Source organism: Bufo gargarizans, chromosome 6, assembly GCF_014858855.1.
Source record: "Bufo gargarizans isolate SCDJY-AF-19 chromosome 6, ASM1485885v1, whole genome shotgun sequence".
NCBI lineage: Eukaryota > Metazoa > Chordata > Amphibia > Anura > Bufonidae > Bufo > Bufo gargarizans.
This window is the reverse complement of record NC_058085.1, coordinates 68417370-68433918: the sequence shown is the minus strand read 5'-3', so window position 1 is coordinate 68433918 and position 16549 is coordinate 68417370. Positions and strand designations below refer to the sequence as shown.

The window sequence follows — 16549 nt, the reverse complement described above, 5'->3', positions numbered from 1 at the left end:
CTGACCTAAAATAGGTCCTAAAGAACATTTCAGACTCCAAAAGTATGGTGACTTCCTGCAAGCATGCAGCAATGCCATCCCACATGTTCAAGGACTGGAAGTACTAAACAACTATCTAGAAAACCACAGGATGCTAACTAAGCTACCTGAAGAAGTGGCTTCTAGATGGAATCGCTACGTGACTAAACAGATCTAGGTAAGAACTTCACAAGTTTTAAAGAGTTCTCTGAGTTCGTCAATGAGGAAGCACGGATAGCATGTAATCCAGTAACATCATCTTACGTCTTAAAATCCTTAGAAGAAAGGCCTGTGAGAGATATCTACCTCCAGTTTATACAAAAGACTATATACCTCTAGATCGAGATTGCATACCTACCCGTCAAAACAGCCAATAAATGGGAGCACCTATCTGTCATATCTCATGAAATGTCCCCGCTGAAGGAGTTTGGTGTTGGACTGTTGATAGGTTATGATTGTCCCGAAGCCTTGGTACCACGAAAGATAATCACAGTAGGAAAGGCTGAACCCTACGCTGTTCAAACTGATCTAGGATGGGGTGTTGTTGGAGGAAAACAGCAGATCGCAAACTCAAGACAGGTGACAGGATTGTGTCATCGAATATATGTCCAAGAGTTACCAACTGTAAGTCCAGCAAAAGTACTCAAGAAGATCCTTGAATCCGAGTTTGAAGACATACAGTAAGTTCTAAAGAAAAGAGTGTATCCGAAGAAGACATAAAGTTCGTACACACTCTATAGGAAAGTATTCAACAGAATCAACAAGGTCATCTTGAAATGCCCTTACCCTTTAGAGAACAACCTTGTCTGCCAAATAACAGAAATCTTGCCCTAGCAAGATTGAAATACTTTAAGAAAAGGATGGGAAGAGATCCCAAACTCAAGAATGATTATTTGAAATCCATGGACGGTATCCTCAAAAAAGGACATGCAGAGAAAGTAAATAACCAACCTAAAAAAGAAGAAGTGTGGTACATCCCACATCAAGGTGTTTACCACTCAAAGAAACCAGATAATATTAGAGTAGTATTTTATTACTCAGGAAAGTACGATGGTGTTGCATTGAACAATCATCTACTAAAAGGACTAGATCTGACAAACACTCTGCCTGGAGTACTCTAAAGATTCAAAAAGTATCCCGTAGCGGTCATGTATGACGTTGAAAAGATATTCCACCAGTTTCATGTGAAGAATGAAGATAGAGACTTCCTGAGGTTTCTATGGTTGGAGGACGGAGATTCAGATTCAGAGCCAGCAGAATACAGAATCAAAGTACACTTGTTTTGAGCAGCATCGTCTCCAGGTTGCGCCAATTATGGTATGAAGGACCTGGCCGATCAGAATGAAAAGGATTGCCCATCAGCAGCAAATTTTCTGAAGAAAAACTTTTATGTAGATGAAAGATGATCATCTTCCAGTCCAGAATGTACTTGGATTGGGATGGAATGTAGAGAATGACAAGTTCTTCTTTGAAGTATCTATTGAAGAGAAAATTGCAACTAGACGCACCATTCTTTCTACAGTGGCTTCTATATTTGATCCATTGGGATTCTTGGCCCCAGTGATCCTTAAAGCAAAAGAAATACTACAAGAATTATGCAGACAGAAGTTGGGATGGGACGAGCTCATACCTAAAAATTTGAGGCCAAGGTGGGAGAGTTGGATAAGAGACTTGCAAAACTTGAGAGAAGTTTGGATACCCAGATGTTTTGTACCTCATGATTTCGGAAAGTACAAGAAAATAGAACTTCATCATTTTTCAGATGCCAGTTATGGTATGGTTCTTCTACATCAGAGTAATAGGACAAGAAAAGATACACTGTGCCCTGGTTATGGGGAAGCTCGAAGATTCCATATCTTTGTCACCAACAAAACTGAGAAAATTCGGGAAATAACAAATCCAGAACATTGGCATCACATTGACACAAAACATAACCCAGCAGATCAGGCTTCAAGAGGCCTGAATGTAACAGAATTGAAAAATTCTAATTGGTTCACAGGCCCAAAGTTCCTTTGGGAAAAGGAAATCACGCCCAGTAAAGGTTATACAGAATTGTCTATGGGTGATCCAGAAGTAAAAGTTGTACAAACATTGAGCACTGCTGCCAAGTGTCAAGATGACATACTTGAAAGACTAGCCAGATGTTCAAAATGGAATACGGTCATAAACGTAGTAACTCGAATTCAACATTTGGAAAAGAGAATCAGAAAGAAGGAATTGTTGAATGTAGAAGAAGGAATAAAAACTGAAGAAACAGTCATAAGACTCATTCAACAGAGATTCTACAGTGAAGATTTGAAGAGACTTAGTCAAGCACCTAAAAGGCTTCCAAACAACCACCCATTGCACAAGCTCAATCTTGTTCTGCAGAATGGTATACTGAAGGTGGGAGGGAGACTGGAAAATGCATCATTACCTAGCAGAGTGAAGCATCTAGCAATTCTACCCAAAAACTCTACCTTCACAAGATTGATTATTGATCACTACCACAACAAATCCTTGCATCAAGGAAGAAGCTTTACCCACAGCTGTTTGAGAGAAGGTGGTTACTGGATAGTGAAAGGAAGAAAAGTTATGGCAAAGTATATAAGTAAATGTGTAGTCTGCAGAAAGACACGTAGACCTACCGAAGAACAAAGAATGGCAGATTTACCGGAAGACCATCACCACCATTTCTTTATAGCGAAATGGATTTTTTGGCCCATTCATCACCAAACAGAACTGCAAAGAGTACAAAAGATATGGACTTATATTTACATGTCTAAGCTCCAGAGCAATTCACCTGGAAATGTTAGAAGATATGTCAACTGATGCATTCATCAACGCCTTGAGATGTTTCATAGTCATTGTATTGTCAGAGAGCTTAGATCTGACCAAGGATCTAATTTGGTCGGAGCAAAGAATGAATTGAAGAAAGCTCTAAAAGAGATCGATAAAGAAAAAGTAACTGAGTATTTTTTAGAGAAACTGTGTGATTTGCACATGAATGCTCCACATGCAAGCCATACAAGAGGAGTTTGGGAAAGAAAAATCAGAACTGTAAGAAATGTATTAAGTTCGGTGTTGAAAAAGAACATCGGAAGAATAGATGATGCTTCACTTAGGACCCTATTCTATAAAGTAATGTCTATTGTTAACAGTCGTCCACTTACAGTTGATAACATCAACGATCCAACAAGTTTGGACCCCTTAACTCCCAACTATCTACTTCACCTTAAGTCTGATTACATAGAGCCACCACCTGGCAAGTTTACCAAAGAGGATTTATATGCCAAAAGGAGATGGTGAAAAGTTCAATATCTATCAGAACAGTTTTGGAATAAATGGAGGAAAGAGTACTTAGCCAATCTGGTGCTAAGAAGTAAATGGCAAACACCCAGAACAAATGTTCAAGTTGGCGACATAGTGTTATTTAAAGAAGAAGATGTACTTAGAACTCAATGGAAATTGCCCAAAGTTCTAGAAGTTCAAAAGGATGAAAACAAACTAGTAAGAAGAGTGTTTTTACAAATAGGAGACTCAAAACTTGACAAAAAAGGAAAACGTCTCACTACTCCACTCAAGTTGGAACGTCCTATACAGAAGTTAGTTGTTCTACTTGGAAGTGGAGAACCTGATGGAAAATTCCTCAAATTCATGTTCAAGTCCTACCACTACGAACATAGAAATATAGGTAATTTTGGTGGGAGTGTAGCTGGCCAGCTAAGACCTGTCCTAGGTTGCTAATATAGCTTGTGTGTTTATACAGCTATACCTGCCAATAACCTTAATACAGTTCCTATGTTTGTGTGTTAAAGACAAAAGCAGAGTTATTTACAGTGACTTCATGTTTGAATGTCATATAACTGTTATATATATTGTGTTTACAGAAGTAGAAAAGATAATATGCCTTTAAGATTCATTATATAGATGTGAGGTAAGCTCAATGACACAGCAGAAAAAACAGAAAGCATAGAGTTAAACTGATTTTGCTGAGCCACAGTCTCAACTAATCACAGTCAGCCTCACACACAGCAAGAGTTTTCACCGCCACAGCCTGTGTGGGAAATTCCCCTAGCAGGAGCTGCTGGAATCATTACACCAGAAAGAGGGAAGCTGAACAGACATTCACTCCACCAAGAGCAGTTTTTTACGGAAGCAGAGAGGCAAAAAATAGGTATTTAAAACAGTTATATAAGTTTCCTATTGTTAATGTAGTGATTGGAACTGTATACTGAACCAGTTATATGGGTGTTTACTTACAGTTCCACTAATTGCAAACCACAAAGTTCACAATTGCAACCATTCAAATTCCATATTGCAATCGAAATTGCATAAAACCATACCAGATCATACTTAACCAATCTGCAAATAGTTACTGCTAACTGTATACTGCAAATTGCGACCAAATTCAGCAAGTGAACTATTAGTTAGACCTCAGATATACCTCTCAGAGAGATCATAAAGGGCTTAAATAACTTAAGACAGAGTACAGATACTCAAGAGAGAAATATATCCACCATTTTATGTTGAATGACAAGTTTGAACAGTTTAACCACCATCTTATGCATACCAACATTTTGTGATATCTTTTCGACACGTTTTATGTACATGGACTATCTGCTGCGGAGGCGGCAGTGTTATATATGAAGAAAAGTTGAAGTTAATAAAGAAGTTATTTCAAGCATTTGGTGTGCTCTTAAAGCCTACTGTTTCCATAGAACGGCGCTAGAAGAATTACAGAGTAATAGACAGTCTGTTTAGACTAAAAGTCAGAGATATAAGAATTCTTCTAATGCCACAGAGCAAAAGGCACTTCATAGTGCTGCGCCTGCCACGCTATTTTTATGGAATTTATGATGGAGCGCCCAACACATTTTGTAAATAAATCTTAAAGTGGTTGTTCTGAGTTTTTAAAATCTTGCATATGGGCATGAAATAGTATAAAACAGAAAGAAAACCTGTACTTATGCATTAAATCCACCGCCACTCCAATGTCTCAGCTCCAGTGGTCGCTGCCGGTCCTGAGTTGCTGCTGCAGCAAGCACTATGCCATACATGCAAGCATCACTGCTAAGGCCGTATGTAATGTCATCAATAAAAGATCAGGGGTTATTTTTTTTATTTTAGACCATTTCATGCCGTTACCCAAGTTTCTTAAAATCCCAGACGACCCCTTTAATTATATAACAAGGTAGTATGCATTGTGAATGGAAACATGTACATTGAAAACCTGTCCTGATCATGTTCAGCTGACATTGTGTCATGCCGGAGTATTGCAGCTTAGTTCACAGTTAATGGAAGCTAAGCTGCAGTACACTGGTACTGGAAAATGGTTCCAGCAGCTGCTTGACATAGCTGAATAATGGGGGATGGGGGGGAATGGAGTTGGACCCCCACTGATCTGAAATTGATTACCTATGTTAAGGATCGGTGATCAATATCTAAGTCCTAGAAAATCTGTTTAATGCATCCACAGGTTTGGGGTTTCCATCATGGTTAAAGGGACTCTGTCACCAGTTTCTAACCCCCACTTTTAAAAATATTGTTCTGTCCATGGAGCCCTTGTGATTACTAAGGTGTTGTTATAAGCTAAATCTGATGGCTCGTTTTGATAAAAAAAACGTTTTATCTAACCTGTCAGTCATATAGTTAAGGCGCCCAGGGCATTTCTCATGGCCTGAAGATGCCGCCCGCCGCCGCTGGTGCCCAGCTCCTCCTCTGCTCTCGTCAGCGCCGCCTGAAAATCATGAGATACGCCTCCGGCTCTCCCTCACTCCCCCCTCCTTCTTTTCTAAGATCCCGCGCGTGCGGCAGTGTTCGCGTTATCGGGAGGTTGAGCGAAGTGCTCGCGGATGCGCACTTCGCTCAATGAGGCTGAACCGAAAAGTCTGCACGGGCGCATCAGGCACAGGCCTGTGCGCACGCGCGGGATCTTAGAAAAGAAGGAGGGGGGAGTGAGGGAGAGCCGGAGGCGTATCTCATGATTTTCAGGCGGCGCTGACGAGAGCAGAGGAGGAGCTGGGCACCAACGGCAGCGGCGGCGGGCGGCATCTTCAGTCCATGAGAAACGCCCTGGGCACCTTAACTATATGACTGACAGGTTAGATAAAACGTTTTTTTATCAAAACGAGCCAGCAGATTTAGCTTATAACAACACCTTAGTAATCACAAGGGCTCCATGGACAGAACAATATTTTTAAAAGTGGGGGTTAGTTTCCGCCAGGATCTGTTTTTATCAACAGGACAGAGAATCAGAGACTGTCTCATTTTCTTGTCCTGTTGAGGAAGATCCTGACAGATCAGTTTTGTCAGTCACACTGGCAATTAGAGTAGTCGCCTGCGCTTTTCTGTAGCTCACTTGTCAGCTTTGCTGTATAGATAGGGGTAGGTGGAGCAGAGTTCTCTCGTTATTATTAGCGGGAGGGAGAAAAAAAAGTAGGAAAGAAACCCTATCCACTAGAGATCCCTAACCTTTCATACCTTGTGGGCCCCAGTAAATTTTGCGTAAAGGTCAGTGGGTGGCCACATAGAAGATCACGATCACACCATTCAATTTGCACATAAATATCTCCGTTCAAAATTTGAGCCTCTGGTTTTCCACCACCAAAAACAACACTGTTCAGGGGTAGGATATGTCTGAAATATTGTTAACGTGGATGTCATATTATAGTACGCACATAGGGTCACACAGTAAGGGTTGCAAATCACATATGGCTCTCGAAAGACTGGTTGTAGACCACTGCTATACACTATACACACAAATAAGGCTCTGTCACTCCCTCGTCTCTGGGAAGAGGGGTTTAAACTACTATAGCTACTATAAGGTAGGGTCCACGGGACAATAACAATAGCATGCTTCTCACCAGACATCACTTCGGTGGCTCTGACTGGTCTCCTTATATAGTTTATAGCTGAACTAAAACCTTCTAGTGGCAGTGATGGAGAGGAGAATCACAGCCTTAACAGAAACACTGTAACAATTTCTGTCCATCATAGACTTGTATAGAGCTTCCATGCAAGTCTTTGGGAAAGAATAAGCAGTTTTTGCAGACATAAACAAGTCATCAGACATATACAACAGAACTAACCCAGACAGTCAAAAGTCCAGTGTGTCTGTTTTTTTCCCTCCAAAACTTTGCATAGGTAGAAAGTCATTGTCATAAATTATTGGGAGGGCACTATGGGATTTTGGTACCACATGTAATAATAATCATAAATCATTCAGCAGGTGGGACAGTGTTATTAATGGGTATTGAGGGGATTGTAGGATGCGCCAGGGTCACCTCTTGCTCCCTCAGCCATTTAACTGAATATGCTGGGGCATAGCTATAGGGTTTGCAGCCGTCACAATTGCAAACAGGACCCTAAGCCAGTGGTGTACCTCCAATTACCATATATTTTGCTTTATAGGACAGACTTTTTTTCCCCCAGAAGTGGAGGGGAAATGTCAGTGCTTCTTATAAAGTGAATACTAGTGAGTGCTTCCATTATGGTATGTAGGAGGTGCTGGGAGCAGAGAGTGAAGCTCGTTACTCACCCCTCGCCGGTCTTCTCTGGGCCCGCGCTGCACTGTCCCCACTGCATACAGCGCCAGGACATAGTGCACGCACTATGACCTGATGTTGTATTCAGTTAGGTCATAGTGCAGCGTAGGTCCTGAGAAAACCAGGGAGCATGAATGCAGGGGAGAATGCTGGACCTGAAGAGTAGCAGCAAAGCAGAAGAGGAGGGTTAATTTATTTATTTGGGGTCTGATTTGAGGTCCGATGGGAGTCTGATTGAGATTTGATATGGTGGTCTGGCATGGAGGTCTAAAAGAGGTCTGGTCTGAGGTCTGATATGGGGAGTCTAACATGGAGGTCTGATGGGAGTTATGTCTGAGGTTTGATATGGGGGTGACTCAAATCTGAAGTTTGATATGGGGGTCAGATCTGAGGTTTTATATGGGGGTCTGATCTGAGGATCTGATATGGGGTCTGATCTGTGGATCTGACATGGGGGTCTGATTTGAGGATCTAATATGGAGGTCTGATTTGAGGATCTGATATAAGGATCTGATTAAAGGATCTGATATAAGGGTCTGTACTGAGGCCTTCAGGTCTGATATAGGGTTCTGATATGGGGGTCTAATCTAAGCATCTGATATTGGAGTCTGATTTGAGGTCTGATATGGGGGTCTAATTTGAGGTCTAATATGGGGTCCGATCTGAGGTGTGATATGGGGGTCTGATCTGAAAGGTAAGGGGTTATGTCAGGGGGTATTTTTTCTGCTGGTGTGCATTATAAGGGGGTATTTTTGTCCTGGTGCACATTATAAGGGGATATTTTTTATACTGGCACAAATTATAAGGGGATATTTTGTACTGGCACACATTATTAGGGGGTATTTTCTGTATTGCACACATTATAAAGTTTTTTTTGTACTGGAGCACATTATAAGGGGGCATTTTTGTACTGACACACATTAGGGGGCATTTTTGTACTGGCACACATTATAATGTGAATTATTACTACTGGGGAAAATAATTACTAGTATGGGCACAATGGGCGCATTATTACTATTGGGGGTACCGTTATTTCTGTGCACTCTGGCAGATAATTATTTCTTTTGGTGGGCCTTTGGGGGGCACTATTACGGTGGAGGCACCCTTGCGCAACTTATTAACACAATTATTTTGTGGGCCATTATGTTTACACTAGTAGTGTTAGCTACACTACTTTCGGGGCTCAGTTATTTTTAAAGGCACTGTGTGCCAATAATTATTAAAGGGGCCACCATCTGTACGGTACTTTTATTTTCAGCTGGAATATTTCTGCAGTATAGTATTGGGGAGAACAGTAGGCATTGTATTGGGGGTGGCAGGATTGGGTGTTGAGAAGGTGTGGAGGATGGTGGAAAAGTAGGAAACTAAGATGTCTGCAGAGACAAGAGATGGCTAAATGAAATCATCATGGCGGTCTGGTCTGAATGGAGAAGCTAAGGAAAGAAAACATCTACATCAGAGAATACATTACTGGATGTAAGAATTACAGTATGTAATGTTTTCCAAATATGTATTTAACAGTGGGGCTGAAGGGAAGGGGTTAGGATGAAAGTTTGGCATGGGCGCCATTTAAATTTTTGTTAAAGGGCGGCAGAAAGGTTAGGTGCTTCCCTGTCCCTTGCCACAAAGCACTGAGGAAAGTTGGGGCCCAAGCCAATCTCTTGCACCAGGGTCCATAAAGCTTGAACTACTCCCCTGGGGACAGGGGGGATTATACAAATTATGTCTCTGTAGATTACGACTTGTGCGGTAGACTGCATGCTACAGTGGTACTGACATTTCTCTGTCAATTTCCTCGCATTCATTATATACAGACATTACAGAAAGGAAGTGGGTCTCCACCAACCTCAAGGACGTTTTTAATTATAAAAAATAGCTAGCCGCAGCGTTAAGACGTACTATGTATTTTCTACATAGTAAATTCAATTATTGTATCTAAATGAAATACATTAGAAATACCCTTTACGATAAATTATAATGGAAATACGGATGGAAAGTGCTGCTTATATAAAATGTGTTCCCCGGTACAGCAGAATGACCGTAATAGCGTACAAATTTATTGTCCTTACTGGATATTAGACCAATCACACATGGCTTGACAAAAAGAAATGAACTTGGTCTTTTTTTTGCTACTTATAAATAATATGTGCCCCCAAACAACAGCTAAACAGCCATAATACAGATTTATGATAGACAACCCTATATAGCTTGCCAGAAGATGCTACCACAGACGATAAACTATACAGATACAGCTGACGCCACACAGATACAAGCTGCTATTACAACCTTATGTTCCATTCTACATAGACACACGATAACGCACCTTGCAAATGCTGACTTAGTACTACGTAAAGTAGACATACTAGGATAGATTTGCTAATCCTGTCTAATTTTTAGATCATGTAAACTGAGACTAAACAGTCTAAAAATGCTCCAAAATGGCTGGTGCTGTATTAAGATAAATCTGGCACACTCTAGTTAAAATCCAAACCACGTATTAGTTGGCTCAAATTTTGAGCTGAAATATTGGCACATTTTTTGGCACTGCACTTTAACACAATTTCATTTCATTTAATAGAGGATGGTGTAGCTAGGAAATTTCTAATTCACTTCATTTAAAAAATATGCCTGCATCCACCTGAAAAAAGCAGTAAAGTTATGACCACTAGGGGTCTCACTTCCAACTAAATTGCAGTCCACTGCCTGTTGTCAGGCAATATCCATCCCTGGTAAGAGAGACTTAGGAGATGGCAGAGAGGAAGTGGGGACATGTCAGAGCTAGCTGAGATCATGAGCCTGATAAAAGAACCACTTCAGGACATCACAGGAGCCTCCTGCCTTTCTGTAAGTGAGATGTATCCCTCCTTATCTGTTCTGTGAGCTCCAAACAAACATAATGGGAAGTAAGGGAAGTAAGGTCACTGCATACAGTGCTGACAGAAGGGAGACACCACATGCTACTGAGTGAAATGCATCTAGCTGTGCAGATGAAACAGGGAAAAATATGGCTGAAAAAAACAATAGGGAAGCCCAAACATAACTGTTACTTCACAATTATTATTGTACAAAGAAGCACAGCCATAATGCAAACTTAAAAAAAACTACTTGGGTATGTTTTAAGAAACTACCCTTTACAATAGGCCCCATCCGCCATGGCTAAGCCAAATCCCCTTGTACTGTTGAAAAAAAAGTGTCTAAATCACTTCATAAATGTGGTGCAAAGCATGAAAAGCACTGACTAATTAAGTGAATCACATTAAAAAGGCTTTCCAGGACTTAGATACTGATGGTCTATCTTCAAGATAGGTCATCAATATGAAATTGGTGGGGGTCCAACTCCTGCTTTAGGCAGCTGCTGGTGCCAGAAACTACACAGTGGATGGACCCTTGTGTTTGAAGCTATGCCCACTGCATAGTTTTTAGCGCCAGTGGCTGCCTGACACAGCTGATTCCTGTATCAGGTGTTGAACCTCCACCAATCTGATATTGATGACAATGGCACGTGACAAGAGGTGGGATATATCAGTCAGCATGTAAACAGTCAGTTCTTGAAGTTGACGTGTTGGAAGTGGAAAAAATGGGTAAGTGCAAGGCCTCTTTCACACTTCAGTGATTAACATGTGTGCTGTCTATGGTCTCCACAGGCCACTAGCATCTCTATTGACTTTATGTGTGCATTCACACATTAACGGTTTACCATGGACCACAAGTCTTAGGTGACACCATGGAAGCATGCTCTATTTTGTCCGTGATTAGGGAACTTCCATGCACATTATAGTCCATGGGTCAGTCAAAACCATGGATACAATGCGGATGCTACAGTATCTGTGTTTGGTCCATGGTTTTCATGGATAGATGCTAGAAGGTAAAAATTTTCAGCCTTGCATTGTCCGTGAAACTGATGACACAGTTTCACGGACAATGCAAGGCTGATGACCTATCTTGAAGATAGACCATAAGTCCTGGAAAGCCTTTTTAATGTGATGACACAGAATGAAAATCACAGAACCACAGATAGATCACAGACAGTGGATGAAACATGGTAGGAATGCTGAAATAAGGGGCACACCAATGAAAAAGAGTGCCAGCCACGGTACTAAAAGATGACCATATAGAAAACTGAAAAAGAAATACTGCATGCAAGGCTGCACCTCTATTAATAAAAATATAATTTATTAAACACAAAAGCACAAAAACTCAGAGAGATAAAAACATAAGACATAACATACATAAGATAAAAATTGCAGATACTTATCATAGTATACAAATCGGCAAGCATGGTATCTAGGGTAGACACGCCCCACGCATATCGCCAGGTACAACTGGCTTCCTCAGGGTTCCTTCGTGGACCCCTGAGGAAGCCAGTTGAACCTGGCGATACGCGTGGGGCGTGTGCTTCCTAGACACCATGCTCGCCGATTTGTATACTATGATAAGTATCTGCAATTTTTTATGCCTTTTGATGTCCTATTTACTATGTATTGTACATTATCACGGCTGAGACCATGTATGTTTCTATTTAGAAACAGGTGTTTATATGGTAGTGTGGTGGACATATATTTAGTCCACACACATTGTTTTTATTGTATACAATGTTTGTATCTCTCTGAGTTTTTGTGCTTTTGTGTTTAATAAATTATATTTTTATTAATAGAGGTGCAGCCTTGCATGCGGTAATTCTTTTCTGTTTTCTATATGGATGAAACACGGACCATGCAGTCAGTATATCACAGCCCTCAGCAAATAAGGCTGCATAGATAGTATGCAGTACAGTGTAGAACACAATATTAAGCAGGCAGTCTGGAAGTAATGGCTGATATGTGGATATTGTATACTAACCCTCCACAACATGAGCTATACATGTTCCAATACATGCTGTACTACCAATGCACTCAGTGAATATGGAGCAGTAGAGATCACCACATGGAGGTAAAAGAAGTGGCTATGGCTATGAAATGAGCTCCGGACACTTGGCTTTGCCTAATACTCTCATTATAAGAGTTCCTTATTGTTGCTCTGGCCTAACAGCTATTTACTTCCCTACTCATTATAGCAGGGAGAGAAATCCTCCAGGCATGGGCATAACTATAGCCATAGCACTTGCTATGAGGCCTAGAGGTTGAGGAACTCCAGTCAGGTGCAAGAACATTTTCGCTATAATGTGTTTTTTTCTGATATTGCTATTTATGCTGCTGTTTTCATTTACTTACACTAGGTGGTGGGGGCCCCATCTTATTTGCTATGGGGCCGCAATGAATTATAGTTACGCCCCTGCTTCCAAGACTTCATGTCAATTCAAAATTTCAGTGTCTTGTAGGTCTCTCCATGGTTCAGGTTTTTCAGTTCTTTTGCTCCTTTTCTACCATTGGTCATTCCCAATAACCATCTAGCTTTATGCTATCATATGCAGGTGCCAGATGTACTTCATGTTGCACTTTTACTTTATGCTTTTATTTTCATGTATTTAAGAGTGCATACAAGCAGGGGCGCACCGCCAATGAGGCGAGATGAGGCAACTGCCTCAGGTGGCGACAGATAGGGCCAATGGGGGCAACAGCAGAGCTGTAGCAATGAGTCATCTCTCTATCTCTCTCTTCAACTGTATCGCTGTCCTCAGGATGGCAATACAGTTGAATGTTGCGGCAGAGCACAGGAGCGATATCTCCCTGCCCCGCATACAAGATAACTAATGCTTCCCGCCAGATTAGTTGGGGTCTGAGTGTAAAGCCCCAGGCCTTCCGCCATCTAAGCCAAAGATTTAGTTTGATGCCTTGGTTTTACATCTAAATAAATTCCCTGTCCGAGAGTGAGTTGCTTATTTGCACCGCCTATGGCAGCCTGCATATGGGGCACATGTCCTGCAGCCTTCCCCTTAGTGATACACCTACCTATATGTTAACTTTATTAGATGCCTAGAGGTGCACAACCTCTGTCTCGTAGGCCACATGCAACCCTCACTGCTGTTCTGTGCAACACCGAATAAAATTTAGCACATTTCTGGTGCAGTTTGGCAACATTAGTTTTAGAAAAAATCCACTGTGCCTAGCTTGCCTAAAGGGGATGGAAAGGGGTGTAGCAGAAAAGGGGTGTGGCTTAGTAAGAAAATGGGGGTGGCCTGAGAGGCATCATTTTGTACCAAAATTGCACCACAATTCTGGCATAAAATTCAGGTGAAAAGTTTTCTGCGCAGGTGCAATGCGTGAAGTGAACACATAGCACCCGCACTGAATCCTGACCCATTCATTTCAATGGGTCTGTGTACATGAGCGTTATTTTTCACACATCAGTTCTGCGTCGCATTAGAATCGCAGCATGTTCTATATTCTGCGTTTTTCACGCAGCCCTGGCTCCATAGATGTGAATGGGGCTTCAGTGAAAAACGCAGTGCATCCAGATGCAGTCCGGATGCAATGCGTTTTTCACTGATGGTTGCTAGGAGATGTTTGTAAGTCTTCCGTTTTTTTTTTCCACGCGCATAAAAAACGCATCAAAATTGATTGCACCCGGGCGGGTAAAAAAATTAAACACTGAATGCAATTGCAGACAAAACTGACTGCAGTTGCTTGCGAAATGGAGCAAGTTGCATTGAATGCGCCCTGACACAATTTGTATCTTTCGTGCAAAAAGAGGCCTAAGTTTACTCCATCTATAGGGATACCAACTCTGCCCGTTGAGCCTAACTACCTGCTGTTGGTTATCTAGGAGAGTCCATACGCAACATATTGGATATCACAAAATCTCAATCCAAAATCAAGTTTCCAGCTCATGGTCTCAAACATTGATCACTGTCCACTTGTTTGGTTTAGTATCCTACTGGCTAAAATACAATCTACGAGAAAACTTCAAGCACAGAGCAAAAGTTGACTTCAAAGCAGGTGATTTTCTGTGGTCTCACATGTTACGATCATGACGTCGATTCCACCCCATATGTGGACACCCACCCTGATACCAAATCAGTGCACTTCCTATTTCATGTGTAGAGGATAATACAAAAATGAATAATATAATGTGTCCCTCAAACAAGTTTCCTCTGCCAAGCTTGTAGGCTATGCTTGGTCTGTAGCCGTGGGTGGGAGGCTCATACCCGTTCAATCACCTGATGAGAAGCTCAAAAACAAAACTTGTCAAGTAAGTGAACCATGCATGAGCAGCTTAACACCTGAACCTACAGTCAGGTGGAAGCACACGCTCCAGGGGTTCTTACGGTGGGTTAATAACAGCGTCCATTATGTATCTATCTAGATAGAGCTCGCCAGTAAGCGCTCTGTACGCTCTGTTCCTGCTGTTCCCTTTGTAGTGCTTACCTACAGCAAAGCTCAGCACTAAGTGTTCGCTTTGTATTTAATTCAGAAAAGGACGTATTGTCTGGAAGACGGAGTCTGTGGACCTTGATATTAAGCAGACTGATGCATAAGCTGTCTACAGATAACAGCATCCCTTTCACAGCATATTAGCGGGCAGGCAAACATATCAATGCATGCTCTATGTGCAAAATATATAAAAGTGTGTATATCTATATATTTATATAAATATGAAAAAAATGAAAAAAATCAGACTGCACTCCAAGCGTATCTTCTCAAAAGATGTTTTTAATCACCCATGTGATGGCAAAAGCGACGTTTTGGCCCAAGCATGAGCCTTTTTCAAGCCTATATTTATATATATATACATAAAATGTAGATGCAAATGTACGGTTTGGGTACAGTATATAGAGAATATGTAAACATATCTATCTGTCTACAGTGTATATATATCTCTCTATATATATCAGTATTTGTAAGTATATGTGTAGCATAAGTCATAAGTATCAGCATCCTTCACATCCTATCACTGTAGGCATTCTTTACGGCACACTACTACTATATGACACATACAGAGTTTTACACATATATGTCATTATATAATCAGCCATAACTAGGTAACTAACACTCTAGTTACATACAGTATACGTGACACATGACGTACATCTTTCAAATACAATGTAACAAATGAATAATTAAAATAACAGTAAATATTTGTAAACACCAGACACATATATTTATAAATACGTGCAGTTCACCCCCTTGTATAGAAGACAGAAGCCTGGATTCTGCACCTATATAGACCGTTTCATTGAATACAGAGGCAGCGCTCTCTCTATGACTATACTGACCATGCATCTCACTCATGCATCCAGATTATATGGTGACACATGGCTCTCACACATGGGCACTGGGTTTGCATCATGTCTTATACCCTTTATTGATGCATGACTTTAGTCTGCAGGAGTCCTAGCCTGTCTTCATTCTATGTATTCTATTTCCAGTGATTTGGTGTATATATATATATATATATATATATATATATATGTACAGTTCACTGCTGTGCTTGGAGCCAGTGCATGGCACATGATATATCTACCATCTTATAGAGTATACAGCTTTAAGAAATAGCAGACAAAACCTACCCCCTTTAATACCCACAATAATGCCAACACCTTAGCCTCATGCAATGCATTTTAGAGCATACCTCTCATCAGCAGCATCACAGTCCTTCCACATACAGCCAGCTAGTAAGTAAAAAATAGCAGGTCCTCTATATAATCCCTATGCCAGGGGTTCCCCAGTCTACACTTGCATACAAAGCATCAAGTGATCCATCATGCATCCAGCTGCCCAATACACCTAGGTAACCAATAACTCAGAAGAGATCATACCCTGAGTGCTTGTTAAGTCAGCAGCAGAGGTAAGTGGGTGACAGACTATTCCAGGGTGGCAGAGGATGCTCCATCTCTTCTCCACAAACCTGTCTGTACCTTCTTCCCCGGCCATGCACTGCGCTCTGCCAGCTGAGTGTGGAGGCTGCATTGTTTTCAGCCAGCTGGATTACACCTACTACAACTGCGCCATCTGCTGTCAAAAACGTGGTACTGCAGGATCGCTTTCTTCTGTAGGAGACCAGAGATGTTTAACCCTCTCCACGGCAATAAAGCTGTCATTTGTTATTTTGCTAAAGCTGGTGTTACA

The 16549-nt window shown here is 41.2% G+C and overlaps 1 protein-coding gene across 1 annotated transcript in view; it reads right to left on the bottom strand.

Annotated features, from left to right (window-relative positions):
• Positions 1-16333, bottom strand: part of MGAT5B (alpha-1,6-mannosylglycoprotein 6-beta-N-acetylglucosaminyltransferase B) — a 112516-nt gene extending 96183 nt beyond the window's left edge. The window contains exon 1 of the mRNA XM_044298418.1: positions 16240-16333. The gene's annotated coding sequence lies outside the window, so the exon portion shown is untranslated. The remainder of the gene's footprint in view (positions 1-16239) is intronic.
• Between the last annotated feature and the right edge of the window lie 216 nt (positions 16334-16549).